This window comes from Miscanthus floridulus, chromosome 10 (genome assembly GCF_019320115.1).
Source record: "Miscanthus floridulus cultivar M001 chromosome 10, ASM1932011v1, whole genome shotgun sequence".
NCBI lineage: Eukaryota > Viridiplantae > Streptophyta > Magnoliopsida > Poales > Poaceae > Miscanthus > Miscanthus floridulus.
The window spans coordinates 138,958,976-138,972,404 of NC_089589.1; the positions used below are offsets into that span (position 1 = coordinate 138,958,976).

General features: G+C 39.7%; 1 long non-coding RNA gene across 2 annotated transcripts; it reads left to right on the plus strand.

Moving 5' to 3' along the window:
- The first annotated feature begins 6,951 nt into the window (after positions 1 to 6,951).
- LOC136485842 (uncharacterized) lies at positions 6,952 to 9,852 on the plus strand. Of its 2 annotated transcripts, XR_010766574.1 has the most exons (4): positions 6,952 to 7,003; positions 7,230 to 7,316; positions 8,112 to 8,880; positions 9,676 to 9,852. It is a non-coding gene; the product is annotated as an uncharacterized lncRNA (long non-coding RNA). The 2 variants fall into 2 exon arrangements; XR_010766573.1 differs by lacking the exon at positions 6,952 to 7,003 and having other exon boundaries at positions 7,019 to 7,316.
- The last annotated feature ends 3,577 nt before the right edge of the window (positions 9,853 to 13,429 follow it).

The following is a 13,429-nucleotide window of genomic DNA, read 5'->3' on the forward strand; positions in this document are numbered from 1 at the left end:
ATAGAATTGTAGGGACGGCTCGTATTACCAGCCGCCCCTACAAATCTATTTATAGGGACGGCTGGTAATACGAGCCGCCCCTACAAATCTATTTGTAAGGGCGGCTGTAGTACCGACCGCCCCTACAAACAAGTATTTGTAGGGGCGGTTCAATCTAGAACCGCCCCTATAGTACGTTTTCTCGCAAAAAAAATTCAAATTTACAATTCAAAATCGTGTTGCCGAACGTCCCATGACCAACGTTCTGAACTGCGTTCGCGTTGCCGAACGCCCCGCGACTAACGTTCTGAACCGCGTTCACGTTGCCGAACGCCCCACGACCAGCGTTAGCGTTGCCGAACGACCCACGACCGCGATTACAAGCACAAGAGTATTCTATAAACTACAATTACAAGTTCAATTCACAAGAATATATACAATCCATCATTAAATATACAAATTCCATACACATTCTTATCAACGTCATAGAGCTAGCCTTTCAGTCTCACGAAGGTGTTGGTACTGAGGATTTGTACCTAACTTAGACTCTCGGTCATGGTAGGCGCCTCTGACGTGTACAATCTGGTCCAATATGAAGTTGCAAAGGTCGTCGACGAGTTCTAAGAGTTTGTCATCTTTGTATGGGTCTCTTTTTATTCATTTCTCTTCTCTCCACTACAAGAGAACAAGTTTCGGTTTAGTATTTCATACCATGTACGAAGTTTTTATACTACGAGTGAAGAGGTTCAAACTTACCCTTAAGGGGTGTCTCCTGTAGGCACCGGTGTTACTCATCATAGAACATATATAGTATCCACAATGTACACTCCCAGGCCTATGCTTGGGGCACTGTGTTTTGCATATAAAAATGTTAAGTAATGCTTTTGACAGCCATGTAACGGAGTACTGAAGAAGTAAGTTACACTTACCTCACATAGTATTTTTATAGCCAGCTTTTTCTTCCTTGCTGGATCATACCTTCTATGATGATTAGTGACATAGAACCTAAATGCCCTGTTCGAATTATTTTAGCAAATACAACTTGTTAGTATCCAAAAGTGAATATTACAAGTATGTATACAAACATATAAGCTAATGAGGATTGTCGATATGTATACGTCTTGAGAATCGATATGAAGTCTTTGTATGTCACCGTGTCACCGTGAGAAAGACTAGTTACAAGTTTTACCCAAAGATTAAAAAGAAAAATCACAACTGTTCATGATGATCAATGATGAACAAGTGTGATTTCTCTTTTTAATCTGTGGCTGAAACTTGTAACTAGTTTTTCTCCCTCATACTAACTCCAAATGTGATGGTTTTTTCCCTAAAATTTTCTAAAATCATGCTCTATCATTTCAGTCTAGTCATTTATCTTTGTCACTAAGTTTGAACAATTCAAATTTTAAATTTCAGAAAATGACAGCTTAGAACCTGATTTTCAAACACTAAATGATTTCAGCTGTAAAGGTGATGAATATAAGAGTTGTATAACTCATCAAGATCTCCTACTTTTATTTTGGTCATTTCTTCATTTCATAAAGTATTAAGTGATTTTATAAAGTTTATTAGTAATAGAGTGGATGTTCAAATAGAGTCATCTAGATGTTGCAAAGGGTAGTCTCACATGCATAAAATGTAGTCTCACACACATACAAAAATATGTAGTCTTACACACGTACATAAATATATAGTCTCACACGCATGCATAAATGAAGTCTTACAAACACACACTTACACAAACACTCCACGTTCAACAACTAGCTAGCCCGCTGTAACGACTTTCCCCTTGATACATTTTCGTTCCCATGGCATTATGTCTTTGGGGAGGTTCTTTTCCACAACACTGATCTTCTTAGGAAAGTCTGTGAATAGAGGCATCTCATCGTACTTATTGTAAGCTTCAACATCATCTACGCCATCAACTCCAATAATGTGTTGTTTCCCGAAGGCAACCACGTGATTTGTCTTCTTCTTCGGGGGGAGGTTACTTTGTGGGTCAGACATATAGAAAACTTGTGCAACACGTGAAGCGAGCACCCAAAGGTTATCTTGGTAGCCTAGATTCTCGAGGTCCAGGACTCTCAATCCAATCTCGTTCAGTTGGTGTTGTTTGATCCAGCGGCATTGAAACAGGGCCACCGTTATATCCCTTCCATAGTCAAGTTCCCATATCTCTTCAATGATGCCAAAGTATTGGATCTTTCGCCCTAATCCATTGAGAGCCTCTATTCTAACGCCGTTGTTTGGTTCACATATTTACTATCCTTTGCGTGGGTATAGTACATATACCCATTGATGTCATAAGTATTCCAAGATGTCACTTGTCTCGATGGCCCCTCCGCCAACCTACTGAAGGTAATAGAGTCTATGGTTTCTTCAGACGGTATGTTTTGGTCCTTCAACCATGTAGTTAGTCGTTGCTTGTGTTGTTTCATGACCCAATCATCCGAACGGCCATTTCTTTCCGCCGTAATGATAGCCAAGTGTTCATCAATATATGGTTGCATCAGTTGTGTACTCTGCAAGACACTATAATGCGTCTGACTCACCTCTTTGTAATCATGGTCGATGAACACTTTTCTACCACTGGTGCCCTTCCCAGCCAGCCTACCCTTGTGACGAGAATCGGGTTTACCAATCCCTTTCTGTACTTTTAGGTACTCTTGACAGCACTCGATGACTTCTTCAGTACTGTAACCCTCTATCATGGAGCCCTCTGGGTATGCTCGATTATGCACGTATCGACTTAGAACCAACATGAACCGCTCGTAGGAACACATTTCATGCAAGTAGCAAGGGCCAAGCGCCTGTATTTGATGAATCATGTGAATCATGAGATGTGGCATTATATCAAAAAAAGCAGGAGGTAAACACATCTCTAGTTGGTTTTGTGTCTCCGCCACAAATTCATGTAGGTCACTCAGCTCTTTCTTAATCGTCTTCTGTGAGATCTTCAAAAAGAAGTAGCACATGCGGGTGATGGCCATTTTCAAGAACTCTGACTTTATAGCCCTGATTGAAATAGATAGAAACACTGTCAGCATCACATGACAATCGTGAGCCTTGCAGTGTGTTATTGACAAGTCCTTCATCGACACTAGCTTCTTCACATTTGCTGAAAACCCAGTCGAGACTTTGATCCCCCTTAGGAAAGTGCATATAGCTCTCTTCTCGTCTGGTGTTAGGTTGAAGCATGCCGCGGGCAGAGTGTATTTTCCATTAGCCTCAGGTACCGGGTGAAGTTGTGGCATCACGTTTAGCTGCACCATGTCTTTCCGTGCTTTCAGACCATCCTTTGACTTGCCTGTGTCCATCAAGGTAGCAATGAGACTCTCAAAGACATTCTTCTGCACGTGCATAGCATCAATGGCATGGGGGACCTCCAAGTCTGGCTAATAAGGCAGATATTGAAAGAAGATCGATTGTTTCTTGAAAGGTACACCTTCGACAGGAGGTGTGCTTCTATCTCTATTCGTCCCATCCGGATTCTTCTTTCCACAGACGACGCGTATGTTTTTCACCATTCTGTACACATGTTCTCCGTTATGACGTCTCTCCGGAGGGGGTTCAATCTCTGGGGCGTTGTCATAAAATCAAAACAACAATTTGCTGCGGTACTTGTGACTTGTCTTTAAGAAGCATCGGTTCCTTAGGTAAACTATCTTCTTGGATGCATCCAGGTACACCCATGTAGTACCATCCAAGCAAACCAAGTATCCCGTCTTCCCTTTGATCTGTCTAGACAAAGCAAACATCGCAGGGTAATCATTGGTAGTAACAAATATTATTGCTCTACATATGAAGTCCTCCTTTCGGAACGCATCGTACATCTGCTCCCCATGTCTCCATAGCCTCTCCATTTCTTGCATCAAGGGCTCGAGGAACACGTCTATATCAATGCCTGGTTGTTTAGGGCCAGAAATAAGAATAGTGAGGAGAAGGTACTTTCTCTTCTGACACAACCATATTGGGATGTTGTACATGGTCAAGATCACTAGCCATGTGCTGTGGTCGCTCATCCTCTCATTGAAGGGATTCATTCCATCGGTGCTCAAGCCAAACCGTACATTCCTTGGGTCATCACTGAATTCTTTATGCTTCTCATCAAACCTTTGCCACTGACTACAATCAGTCGGGTGTGCAATCTTATCATCATCCACCTTGCGCTCATCATCCCACCATGTCATGAGTGCGGCTTCTTTAGGGTTTAGGAAGATACGTCTCAAGCGGTCGGTCACTGGCAGGTACCACATTACCAGGGTAGGAATTCTTCTCTGCTTTGCATCATTGCCTAATGGAGTGTTCTCTGGGGATTCTTGTACCACCTTTTTTGTACCCTTCTTATTCCTCTTTTTCCCCATGGAGGGTTCATCCCCACCATAAAGGTCATTGTTCTTGTACCAGCTGGCCCCACACTAGGGATATTTATCCAGTGACTTGAACGTTTCGCCATAAAAAAGTATACATCGGTTGGGGCATGCATGTATTTTTTCAACCCCCATTGTCAATGGACTTATGACCTTCGCTTGGTATGTGTTGTCGGGAACTGAGTTTGGTTGTGGCAGCACCCATGACAGGAGATGTAATAGATCATTGAAACTATAGTCTGACCAGCCGTACTTAACCTTCAGGATGAGCAGCTCAAGCACAAAACGTAGCAATATCCAATGTGTCAAACAACCCTTTTCAACACCATACACAGTCTCCTTTGATGCTTTTGTCACCCTTTCTAAATTTTCTAGACCTTTCGGGCTATTTAGTAAAATCTCTAGTCAAGGGCTCGAATCATGTCCTCTAAATCACCTTCATCCCCGACACGTGCTTCACCATCATTATTGGCACCACCTTCGTCGTTACCATCCCAACCACCAGCATCACCACATTGTTCATTACCAAACTCGAAATCCATTCGTGCATCAAGCTCTGCTGAATATTGGGACAGGGATTCTATGGTTTCGTCGACGTATTCCTCCTCATCCTCGTCGTTAACAATAACCGTTTCACCATGATAAATCCACACTGTGTAGTCCTCAACAAATCCTCGCATAATCAAATGTGATCTGATGATAGTCATATTTGTCCATGCCATACGGTTCTTGCAATCTTTATAGGGGCAAATAATTGTATCCTTATTCTCTTTCAATGTCGTTGCATGCTTCTTTGCGGCTTCAATAAATTTATCCACCTCTTCACGGAAATCTGCCTTGAACCTTAATGAACCATACATCCAAGAGTTCCTGTACTCCATTTTTTACAACAACAACAAAACAAGTATTAAAGGACTACTTATTTAGATATATATAAAAATGAATTAAAGTAATAATTACGTGAGAATAATTGTATATACTTTAGATATATATGAATATAAATCTAATATAATTACATGAAGCATACAAACACACCATGGTAGAGGAAAATTAATTAATGACCCATTTATCTATAAATAATTAAAATACATATTTATTGATTACAATAAATAATTTTAAAGACAACAATTAGCAACAATTATACTTTACCCAATATCTTTCATACAAACCCTAGTCTAATTTAATCAAACATAAATTTACAAAAACAAAATTAATAAAAAAACCAAACCCTAGATCTAGATCCACCTGTAAGGCTGGATAACGAGCCGGCTCGGCTTGTTTGGGTTCGGCTCGTTCTGGCTCGTTAAGATAACGAGCTAGCTCGGCTCGGCTCGTTATCCTAACGAGCCAGAAAGCCAGCTCGGCTCGGCTCGTTAAAAGCTCGAGCTGGCTCGTTAAGCTCGCGAGCCAGGTATAAAAAATACACAAAACATAATATTTGCATTTATCTAAAGTTTGAGAATAATAATAATATAAAAGAAATGCATCTAGACCAGTTACCAGTCAATTTATAGGGTCTAGATCAGTTACCAGTCAATTGTAAAGTGCAAGACACGAAGTAATACAAAAACTAATACAAGTTTTGATACTTTTTTTCTTGCAAGCTTGGCTCGTTTAGCTCGCAAGCGGCTCGCGAGCTGGCTCGAGTTGGCTCGTTATAGCTAACGAGCTAAAATCTTGGCTCGGCTCGGCTCGTTATCATAACGAGCCGAGCCGAGCCGAGTCGAGCCAGCCACGAGCCGAGCGAGCTAACGAGCTTCGAGTTTTTCGTCCAGCCTTATCCACATGCACATGAAACATCCATAAAACTAACTAATTGTTCACTAAAATTAAGAAACATGGACCAAATAAGGGTATGATCTTGTTCCACTCCTTAATTTACCCTAGTACATTTAAAACTTGGGTCTAATTTGCTTCATAAGTAGCTCAAGCACCATAGAAGAGAGAGAAAAATAAAATTCTAATTACTCACTAACCAACCATTAAAACTTTAAAAAAAAGTGTGGACTACCCACTATAACCTTTCTATCAAAGGATTTAAGACCAAAACCATCCCCCTTAGTAGACCAATTTTTGGGAGGTGTCCAAGACCTCCCCACCTTTCTTTCACGGGATGGAGTGAGTAATCCGAAGAGGAAGAAGATTCTGCAGCCTTTTTATATGTGGGTCATTTGTAGGGACGGCTGGTGATTGAGCCGTCCCTACAAATCGGAGCTATGTATACGGGGGTATTTGTAGGGGCGGTTGGTTGCCCCTACAAATCGGAGCTATGTATACGGAGATATTTGTAGGGGCGGCTCAATCACCAGCCACAGCCGCCCCTACAAATAGAAACTACAGGGGCGGCTGGTGATTGAGCCGCCCCTATAAATCAGACCCCATTTGTAGGGGTGACTGATGTCTAGGCACTCGAGAACGCCACTGTAGGGACGGCTCCATCACCAGCCGCCCCTACAAACAAAATTAAACCGTTGCTAAAAATCGTTTTTTACGTAGTGCTTTACTCTTCTTTCTGCACTCTGACTCTATTTCATTTGAAGTCCACCGTTAGGTGCCTTTCCCCTTCCTTTCGTCGTTTCTTCATTTGTTCTTCTTCATTTCTTCATTTGTTCTTCTTCATTTCTTCAGGTGGATCCAAGAAGGATGCGCTCAAGGTCCTTTCTATTTTCTTCACATTTCGATTTATTCCTTTGTCTTCAACCTGATTTCCGCACTCTAAGAAATACCTTTCCTGCTGGACTTTATCAGAAATCCCTTGCCTGCTTTTTTGTATTATGAAGTGATACATCTCGTCGTTTCTCCATTTGTTTTTTTATTTTCTTTATCAGAAATCCCTTTCCTGATTTAACTTTGCTGTATGTCATTATTGTTTTTCTACAGTCTTGGCTTGGATTCATTAACCTGTCAACCTTAAAGTGATAGTGTTCTTTGTTGGATCTAGTACGTGTTGTTGAATGCCAAATTCAGGTAATTTTCTTCCCTTAATCCATTAACAGTATTACTTTCATTTGTACGACCATACTGCATTTGAACGATCCATTGAGTGGTAAAGAAAATATTTAAACAATTGTTCTCTCAATAGAAAAGAGCACGGGAGTTAAATCAGTTTTATACGTGTTGTTATTAAATGAATCATTGTTGATTCCCACATGCACCCTTGCTGAGAATTAGTACCCCAGCTTGGTATACAGTTTGTTAATGGCTATTTGCAACTTTGCTCCCTGACACCAGACTATCTTTAACTTCTTATAATTCCACTAATGTTTATTTTACCTTTTTTTTGTTTTAGCCTATGCATTATTGATTTCATCGAGTACTAGAAAGGCCGCGTGGTCCCGTGGGATGCTTGCATCAAGGAGCTAGCTGTATAGATAAAAGTGGCAGTGAAAGAGTTATATTGCCATTAGTGTTACTTAGCTTCTGTGGAGAACAAATAACAATATTACAAAGATAATTGATATAGAAAAAGCAAATACGAACAGTGCTACTAATAATGTTTTCTTGTAACCAAACTTCTCGATTTAGTCCTCTCTTTTCAGATCTTATTTATTACTTTGCATAAGTGCCTTGCCTGCTCTTTTATAGTTTGAACCAAGAAGCATGCTCTGTTTTACTTTTCATAAATCCCTTGCCTTCTCTTTTTTATTCATAAGTATTGCATTCCCTGCTCTTTTATATTTACCAGATCCTTTGTTTTATTATTTTCCTTACCACTGATTTGTTGTATATCCTTGTACTAATCTTCCTCTGGTTTGTCTACAGGTTTGGCTTGGATCCATTAAGGCGTCAACCTTCACCTGATATTTTTCATTGTTAATGTAGTACCTGTTCTTGTTGCTTAACTTCAGGTAGCTTTCTTTATTTCTCCCATTTTCAACCATTCTCTCAGTAATCTTTGGAGGTAACCATGTCTCCTTTAGTTCACATTACTAGTACGCACATACCTCATTTTTTTTATTACCACAAGCCATGTTTTTCCCCCATTGTCGTGTTAATCCTTTTGTCAGCCAGCTTAGACATGTCCCCTTTCTAAGAAATTGTAGTAAATCAGGTTTATATATTTTTTTACTAAATGGACCACCGTTGTAAGTATATATCCGTTCGATTAATAGACAATGCATGCGAACTGATTGACTAGAGAGTCTTTTTTTTGCAGTCTATTTAATGGATTTAGATTTATCCTTATTTTACTAAATGTTTTCCTTTTTTTACTAAATGTTTGTTCTAACGCACAGTTTAATTTTTTTTGTTTTTTTTATCCACTTATCCAATTTATTTTGAAAGATCAATTAATATCTTTTTTTTATTCAATCAGTTAATATCTTGGTTGTGTTCTGCAGCCATGTTTCTTTTCCTTTTCTTATATATAGATCTATCCTTTATCCTTTTAATTTCAAGACGTTTTATTCATCCCTATATATATTGTGATATATTTTGTTCTATACAGATTTCCCTGTTCTCCTGAAGCATTTATACTACTTTGTTCACATCCATATATATAATACTTCTTCTGCATTTAATCACAGCGTAGGTAAGCTACTAATTCACTTTTGAAAGCACAATAATTTTATAGAAGTTCTGTATTCATTTTTGTTCCAATTAATTCTATAGCATGATGTCAATGGAGGCCTCTCATTTGTTGTTCAGTAGTATTCCATTTTCTCACTACCGAATATGTATCACTCTAAGTGCTCCAAGAGCTAGAAGTTACCAGCTTGCTTGATTTTCTTGTTGCTTCACTTTCTTATTTTAATTTATGCAAAATAAAACATGCTCTGTTGTGAGTTATGGCATTTTATTGCGAAAAGCTTGTGATCAACTACTGATCTTAGGAAGCAAGAGTACCCTTTTACATTTACATATAAAGGTGATTGTGTCAACATGCTGAATTTGCTATATTGGTTTAGCTTCAGTGAATATACAAAAATATGATCATTATTTTCCTAAAGATTACCTAAAAATCCAGCTTTCAAGCTTCTTAATTGTTGCTGACTGAAAAGATAGCCAAGTAAATTTGCTCGCCATGTTGAAGGTTCTGAAGCTGTTCATTTGTTCCGTGCAGGGGCATTATGTAGTGTTACATGCTAGTCCTTTTTGGTATGTGCCATTTGATTGTCAGTTCGTTCAACTTTCTCTTGGCATGGAACATGAAACTAGGTTGTGAACATAGATAGTATAGTCTTTCTTTTGTAGAAGTAGCAATTATAGTATCACATATACTTATAAATATACCAAATTGTCTTTGGCTCATCTTCATTTTTATTGCTCAATGCGTACACGGCTACTCATCTCGTTCTCAAGTAATTTGTTGGGTGACCATCATCAGAATTTTTTATGTTGCGTCGAAGTAACTCCCTCGATGCAAGAGAGCTGTACTGGACAAGGGATCTCCTAGCAATACCGATTCAAGTAATTTCAGAGTTACCAGAGTTTCAATTGTTGCTGCGCCAAAGCACGACTCCTGCAATTGCGTGAGCTGTTGTCACATCATGTTTTTTTTTTGAGGAAGGGCCTGTTCGCTCGGAGGAATTCTGGAGAAATTTAGATGATTTGGAGGAATGCTGGAGGAATTTGTGAGAGGAAAACACTGTTCCGAATGACAAAAGAAGCGGATCAAGCCGGGTTTAAAGGCACACGAACGGGGCCAAAGTGTTGTCACATCATGTTGCCACTCCCGTCCGGATTGTAGTATACTCTCTCCCATAACAATTGCATGTTAGTATGTTACATACGCACTCCCGTCTGGATAAGATTGTAAAAGAAACCATTATATATTTGTTTTTTTTTACTTTTTAGGGAAGTGGTACACTAATGTACCTAATATGTACTTGTTATTGTGGAGTGAAATTTTTTTTTCTCATAATTTGGAACCGAGAGAGTATAATTAATCTAATGACACTAATTTTGTATAATAAATATTAGTACTTTTATAATTAATCTAATGACACTAATAGCAGTCGTACAGCTGGCACGGATCTCTAGAAAAGCCTGGCCGTTCAGACCGCTGATACTCAAGGTTTTTTCGGTCTGCTCGCATGGGCGCTTCCTTGCTCAGGCTGCACTTCCACGACTGCTTCGTCGATGCAAGTCTCGAGACTCTCGCTCTCGCATGGATCTTTGAAAAGTTGCAGACACACGTAGTACGTGGATTATGCATGTGACCAGATTTTACTGCAGGGCTGCATCACCAAAGAAGTTATACTGTACTCGGCTCCTTCCACTTGTCCATAGTAGAGTTTTAACTTTTTTCTCATCATCCAAATCTACACTGAATTGGAAACCTGGATCTTCTGCACGCATTTTTCTGAATACCTCTAAAGTCTTTGAAATGTCATCACCCTTTTGGTCTCTTGAAATCTCTGAACAAACAGCCCTCAATGCTTTTTTTATTGAAAGGGATCGGATACCCTCCATACTACTCCCTCCATCCCAAATTGTAAGTCATTCCAAGAATCTTGGAGAGTCAAACTTTTTCAAGTTTGACTAAAATTATAGAGAGAAACACAAAGATTGATGACATCAAATAGGTATAATATGAAAATATAACTAATGAAGAATCTAATGATACTTACTTGGTATGATAAATATTATTATTTTGTTATATAAATTTGGTCAAACTTGAAAAACTTTGACTCTCCAAGATTCTTGGAATGACTTACAATTTGGGATGGAGGGAGTACCATATAAATCTCCCATTATGCAGTGCACTCTACTGAACTCTAAACCCTAAACCCTAAATCTCCATACACGCATTTTTATTAGAGTAATAGGCTCTACAATTTTTTTTGTCTTTTGATCTTTTTATTTATATGCATTGCACTGCTTGTTAGAGATCATTACATTTCTTCTTATTGTCCCCAATTTGCTCAAACAAGTCCCCAAACAATCGTGATATTTACTTGTTATTAATCCACTTTGACATTTCTCAGTTTTCGTTCAACCATTAGCACTGCAGTGTAATTAATAACGCAAGCATGCATATTCCCACTTCCTGACAAGTATATCGTTTACATTAAAGTCTTAATAGCATGGAACATCAGTTCACCAATTCGTCAAAAGCATTCTGCAAAAGTTGTATGTCCCTTTTCCCAATTCTATTCGCAATGGTACATTGCATTCCTTATTGATGATGGCGGATTGCCAATGTTGCCATCCATCTTCAGAAGCTGGTACATTAGGTTCATCCTTTGCAGTTGGGTGGCCTCCTGAAAATATTGAAAACGTTATCATTCATATTCACAATAACTGTCTTAGACCATAGTTTTTTTCCCGATTTATTTGTCTCACCTTAGTCAACACCCTTGTTATGACTTCCCCATTGAAGTATCTTGCATAGAAGATTGTATACAATCCAGTGTTGATGCTGTTATTATAAAAAAATAACTATAATTAATTTGTCTAATACTTTTTTTCTATTTAATATATAGTAGTAGTGTGTTACCTGTTTGCTTCTCGCCCGATGACATCAATGTATTCAGTGTCCCAATTATCAATATTGTTGTTATTGCTATTTGTGAGATTTCTCCAGCACACATTCATACCAGAATTGAGTAACAAAATGTAGCATTTGTGCTTATCCTCCAATACTGAATTTCCTAGTTTCATGTTTTTTGGATCTAGCACCACTACCTTCTTCCTCTCGAAATCCCATATATAAAGGCACCAATGCCACTCTACAAGTATTGGCGCCATGACCTGCAGTTATTTAAACTTGTTTAATATACGTATGAAAAAAATAAACTTTCCTATTTTTTTATCCACACATATAACACTGTTCAATCATCATGTTGTTGACTTTTTTAGTATGTGTACTTACAAGCCTGCAGTCTTCGACGTTGTATAATATGTGTTCACCCAAGAACATGTCCTTAACCAGTAATGTCGGCTCGCCTCTATCTTTCTTCAGTCCCCAAACCTGTTATTTGTCACCCGCCTTAATTAGTAAGTTGGGGTGCGGCTTCACTACTGGTGCGCCCGCACCACCACTGGGGCCTCTCGGGTCCATCTTTCGCGTGTTGACAGATGCCGCCATGTCGGTTCCTAGGGTGTCGTCCAGGTTCAGTGCACCTAGATGGCAGTATGGTGGTTGGTTTTGTGCTTTCCATGAGGGGATGAAGCATTTTCCATGGAACCCCCTCCTCTCCACCTATAAAAGGAGGACTCTCCCCTCCTCATTTGAGCATCAAGGAAGAAACACAACACTAGAGGGCACAATGTAATAAGAAGAGAAGAAGAGCCACACCCTTATCTTAGCTTCTAGCTAGTTCTAGTGTAGGGAGTGAGAGAGTAAGAGTGGAGAAGTACCGGAGTTGTCGGCTACCTGCACTATTGTACTCGGGGCCACTTGTACACTTAGCGGAAGGAATGCCGGGAATCGTCGGCTCTTCTACACTTGTACCTCTACGTTCCGAATACTACTTGGAGTATGGGGTTCGTGTTTATCTTCGATGGTGAGTTCTACTTTAAGTTAGTCTTGTTCATTATTTACTTGTGGGTTCGTCGTTCGTCCTTATGACGAATACTCTAGTAGAGGGCCCTGATAATGATGGATAACCCTGATCGACGCTAGAATAGTAGTCGATAGCATAGACGTGGTGTCTAGGCTAGACGCTACCTTCGTTTGCCTCGTTCCCTACGGTTGAGGGGTAGGCGGCAGGTGGTGACAGCCCTGTCCGTCCCTCGTAATTCCCCACGTTCAGGTTTGGCATAGAGCTGGAAGCCGGAGGTACTTGACAGACCAAGTATAAGCCGATGCCCGAAGTAAGTCGATAGTGGCAAAGCTATCTTAACTGAGGATCTCTATTCCTAGAAAACCTCGTTACCCGAGCTATCTTTCTTCTTATTATCATTAGGTGAACTAGCTTAAGAGACTCTTACACCTCCGTTTCCTGTGGAAATATGATACCTTGAATATTTCCGGGTGAAATGCTACAACGGTAATTCCATGTGCTTGCGGATTATTTCTGTATGCGTTAAGAAATACCAACAGGCCCCAGCCGCTTGGCGGCTACGCATCCAGGCCCAATGCTGCAGCCCCTCTGCAGTCGGTTCCCATCCCTCCCTAACCCTAATCCAATCAA